The following is a 5133-nucleotide window of genomic DNA, read 5'->3' as shown; positions in this document are numbered from 1 at the left end:
CTACTCACAAGGCTGAGGCAGAAGAGAGCTTGAGCCCCAGGAGTTTGCAACTAGCCTGGGCAACATAGCAAAATGCCCATCTGACAATTGACGGAAACCTACAGATGGTATTTTGGGGGTAAGGTCGGGTTGTTTTGATTTCATAATAATGCATTCATTTTATAAAACATAACAGCTCAAAAACCTTCATTCAGAAAAAAAAAAAAAAACTACAGGCCGGGCGTGGTGGCCCACACTTGTCCTAGCACTTTAGGAGGCTGAGGTGGGCGGATTACCTGAGCTCAGAAGTTTGAAACCAGGTGGAGGAAGGGTTAAAAAAAAAAAAAAAAAAGAATTGGCTGGGCAGGGTGTGTTCCTGTAGTCCCAGCTACTCGGGAGCCTGAGGCAGGAGAATGGCTTGAACCCAGGAGGCAGATGTTGCAGTGATCAGCCTGAACGACTGAGCAAGAGGCTGGCTCAAAAAAAAATGCCGGTCGTAGTGGCTCATTCCTATAATCACAGCACTTTGGGAGACCGAAGTAGGCGGATCACCTGAGGTCAGGAGTTTGAGACCAGCCTGGCTAACATGGCAAAACCCTGTCTCTATTAAAAAATAAAAATTAAAAACCGCACACACACAAAAATTATTAGCTGGCGGTTGTAATCCCAGCTACTCAGGAGGCTGAGGCAGGAGAATCACGTGAATCCAGAAGGCAGAGAGGTGGAGGCGCAGTGAGCTGAGATCACACACTGCATTCCAGCCTGGGCAATACTGAGACTCCTTCTCAAAGAAAAAAAAAAAAAAAAAAAAAAAAACAACTACAGACAAGGCCAAATCCTTGCCATGATCCCAAGTCCTGGTCCATTCCTTCCAGAGATAAACATTGTTTAATTTTGATGCTGTATCCTTCCAGCCTTTGTTCTATGTATTTACATGTAGAAATATATAGTTATATGGGACTTTCTTTTTTGCGACAGGGTCTCACTCTGTTGCCAAGGCTGGAGTGTGGTGGCATGATCTCGGCTCACTGCACCCTTGCACCCTCTGCCTCCCCGCTCAAGCAATCCTCTCACCTTGGACCCAGAGTAGCTGGGACTACAGGCACATACCACCACATCTGGATAATTTTTTTTTTTTTTTCAGAGACACAGTTTCACCACATTGCCTAGGCTGGTCTTGAATTCTGGATTCAAGAAATCCACCGCCCTTGGCCTCCCAAATTGCTGGGATTACAGGCATGAGCCACCACACTCACCTAGTTAAATGACACTTTTAAAACATAAATGGACCAGGCATAGCGGTTCATACCAGTAATCCCAGCACTTTGGGAGGCTAAGGCAGGAAAATCACTTGAAGCCAGGAGTTTGAAACCATCCTGGGCAACATAGTGAGACACTGTCTCTATAAAAACTAAAAAATTAGCTGGGTGAGGTGGCACACACTTGTCCCAGCTACGGGGAGACTGAGGTGGGAAGATTGCTTGAGCCCTCGAGGTCAAGGCTGCAATGAGCCATGATAGCCTGAACAACAGAGCCAGACCCTGTCTCAAAAGAAACAAAGTATCACATGGTTTGTATTATTTCACATCTTCTCTTTACACTTAACACGTTTCAGAGAACTTGCCTGTCAATACACATAAAGCAATCTCATTCTTAATAACTGTTATATTGTATCCCATGGTATGGATGTATCACAGTTGACTTAACCATTCTGTTTCCAGCTGTCTGCTCTTACAATGTTTCAGTGAAAATTCTTTATGCCTCTTAGTGTTATGTGGGAATATTTCTCTAGGGTATATATATGTGTGTGTGTGTGTGTGTGTGTGTGTGTGTGTGTGTGTATACACTATATTTTGTATTTTTTTGTAGAGATGGGATTTGTTGGCCAGACTGGTCATGAACTCCTGACCTCAGGTGATCCACCCACCTCAGCCTCCCAAAGTGCTGAGATTACAGGCATGAGCAACCATGCCGAGCCTCTCTAGGGTAAATATTGAAAGACTCAGTTGCTAGGTCAAAGGAAATGCATGTTTTAAATTTTAATATGTACTTACAGATTGCTCTAAAGTGATTTATATTCCCACCAACCTTGTAAGAATACCATAGCCAGGCCGGGCGCTGTGACTCACGCCTGTAATCCTAGCACTTTGGGAGGCTGAGGTGGGTGGATCACCTGAGGTCAGGAGTTCAAGCCTGGCCATCATGGCAAACCCCATCTTTAAAAAAAAAAAAAAGAATACCATAGCCATTTGCCCATACTTCCCTAATACTTGATATTAGATATTAGTGGTCATTGATTTTATTTTTTATTTTTCATTTTTTTAGAGTGTAGCTCTGTCACCAGGCTAGAATGCAGTGGCACAATCTCAGCTCACTGCAACCTCCTGGTTCAAGCAGTTCTCCTGCTTCAGCCTCCCAAGTAGTTGGGACTATAGGTGTGTGCCACCACACCCAGCTAATTTTTGTATTTTTAGTAGAGATGGGGTTTCACCATGTTGGCCAGCATGGTCTTGATCTCTTGACTCCGTGATCCATCTACCTTGGCCTCCCAAAGTGCTGTGATTACAGGCATGAGCCACTGCATCCAGCCTTTATTTTTTTTTAGGAGAGACAAGGTTTCACTATATGTTGACCAGGCTGGCCTCGAACTCTTAACCTCAAGTGATCCGCCCACCTCAGCCTCCCAAAGTGCAGGGATTACAGGCGTAAGCCACCAAGCCTGGGCTGGTCATTTAAATTTTGTCAGCATAAAAGATAACCAAAAGTTATACATACACGCATATACATGTGTGCGTATACAGAGATATATAGGTATACGTGTGTGCATGTATGTATAATGCCATTGTCCTCTATTATAACTGCTTATTTTGCCCATATTTTTGTTGTCTTTCCTGTTTTTTTTTTTTTTAATATGGAAAGCTTCATGCATTTGCCTGTCATCCTTGCGCAGGGGCCATGCTAATCTTCTCTGTATGGTTCCAATTTTAGTATATGTGCTGCCGAAGCGAGCATCCTAAGTTATTTTTTAGAGACAGGGTCTTGATGTATCACACAAGCTACTATACATGGCGAGATCATACCTCACTGCAGTCTTGAACTCCTAGACTCCAGAGATCCTCCCACCTTAGTCTCTCCCAAATAGCTAGGACTACAGGCATACAGCATCTCAAAATACCGGCCTCAGGAGAATCACTTGAACCTTGGTCTTCTGTCATGTAGTTCTTTTCCTCTACAGATCTGCTGCTTTCATTTCAGAACATTTTTTTTCTTTGCGTAAGAATATCACTGTATTTATTTTCCTACAGGTAATTTTTCTATGGCTTCAACATTTTCTTTCCAATATTAAAAGAAAAAATTCCAAAGTTTAGAAGTGGATCACTTGGCCCTTTCTCTTCTTATCTCCAGCAGTTCAAAATGCTTGCATCTCTTAATGGCCGGCATCCTCTTGGATCTGCAGTTAGGCTCAACACATTCCAGCCGGAGCACGATCTTCTTTGTGGTCTTAGCCTTCTTCCGGAAAATTGGCTTTGTCTGCCCACCATAGCCACTCTGCTTCCGATCATAGCGCCTCTTTCCCTGGGCATCCAAGGAATCCTTGCCCTTCTTCTACTGTGTCACTTTGTGAGGCTGATGCTTGCCACACTTCTTACAGAAGGTTTGTCAGGTTTTAGGCACGTTGACCATCTTTGCAGAAGGGCTTGTCTGTCTATATGATGAAAACCTCGCCTCGCAACAGGCCAGAACCCACACATTTTCTAAACACCTATAAACTGCCATTCATTCTTCAATGTTGTATCACCTAGTTTGGGTCCACTACACTTCCAGTCTGCCTTCGCGTCTTTCCCTGTCCACCGTGGACTTCATGGACAGTGATCTCAAGACACTTGCCACACCCTCAGTCACCTTTATCTTTCATTCTTTGGTCCCAACCACCTCACCCCTCCCGGGTTCTAGATCAGTGTAAACTTTGTGTTTATTTGCTCATTCAAGAAATATTTATTGAGGGCCTGTTGATATGCCAACAGTTGTTCAAGGTATTGAGGATACAGATGTGTTTTCTCTGCTTCTGAGGGTTGGCTTCTGCTTTATGGGAGAGCATTAATTAATCACAAGTGGGAACAGGTACCAATATGTGGTTTCCAGCCTTAACTTGGCACTGCTCATAGGGGTCCAGATGCCTTGTAAATTTCTCACAGCTGCTCTCCTTAGGCACCTCTTTCTAGTCCCAGCCTCTGCCTTTTGTACACCACCGTACAGTCTACCTCAAAAGGAAGATAGACAAACCAGTGCCACATTCCCCAGCCTCTCCCCCTCCCCCTCCCCTTCCTCTCCCTTTCTCTCCCCCTCCCCCTCCTCTCTCCCTCCCCATTCCTCTCCTCCTCCCCTTCCCTCTCCATTCCTCTCCCTCTCCTCCTCCCTCTCCTTTCCTCTCCCTTTCTCTACCCCTCCTCTCCCCCTCCCCCTTTCTCTCCCCCTCCCCCTCCTCTCTCCCTCCCCCTCCCTCTCCATTCCTCTCTCTCTCTCCCCTTCCCTCCCCCTTCCTCTCCCCCTCCCCCTTCATGTCTTCCTCTCCCCCTCCCTCTCCCTCCCCTTTCCTCTCCTTCTCCCTCCCACAAGCTGGAGTGCAGTGACTCAGTCTCAATCTCAGCTCCTTGCAACCTCCACCTCCTGGTTTCAGGTGATTCTCCTGCCTCAGCCTCCTGAGTAGCTGAGATTATAGGCTCCCAACGCCACACCTGGCTAATTTTTAGTAAAGATGGGGTTTCACCATGCTGGTCAGGCTGCTCTGGAACTCCTGACCTCAAATGATCCACCTGCCTTGGCCTCCCAAAGCGCTGGGATTACAGGCGTGAGCCACCACAACCAGCCTCTCTTTTTTGTTTTAGATGGAGTCTTGCTGGAGTCAGGCTGGAGTGCAGTGGTGTGATCTCAGCTCACTGCAACAACCTCCACCTCCTGAGTTCAAGCCATTCTTGTGTCTCAGCCTCCTGAGTGGCTGGGATTACAGGCGTGAGCCACCACGCCCAGCTAATTTTTGTTTTCTTTTTTTTAAGACGGGGTTTTACCATGTTGGTCATTCTGGTCTCAAACTCCTGACTTCAGGTGATCCTCCCGCCTCGGCCTCCCAAAATACTGGGATTACAGGCGTGAGCC

General features: G+C 46.1%; 1 non-coding gene and 1 pseudogene across 1 annotated transcript; both read right to left on the bottom strand.

Moving 5' to 3' along the window:
• Positions 1 to 2884: 2884 nt before the first annotated feature.
• Positions 2885 to 2991, bottom strand: LOC118149310 (U6 spliceosomal RNA). Its single transcript, XR_004736699.1, has one exon. It is a non-coding gene; the product is annotated as a U6 spliceosomal RNA (small nuclear RNA).
• Positions 2992 to 3220: 229 nt separating this feature from the next.
• Positions 3221 to 3898, bottom strand: LOC144580212 (large ribosomal subunit protein eL42-like; annotated as a pseudogene).
• Positions 3899 to 5133: the final 1235 nt, after the last annotated feature.

The sequence above is a fragment of the Callithrix jacchus genome, chromosome 18 (assembly GCF_049354715.1).
Source record: "Callithrix jacchus isolate 240 chromosome 18, calJac240_pri, whole genome shotgun sequence".
NCBI lineage: Eukaryota > Metazoa > Chordata > Mammalia > Primates > Cebidae > Callithrix > Callithrix jacchus.
The sequence above is the reverse complement of the archived record's forward strand: the minus strand, read 5'-3'. Positions and strand labels throughout refer to the sequence as shown.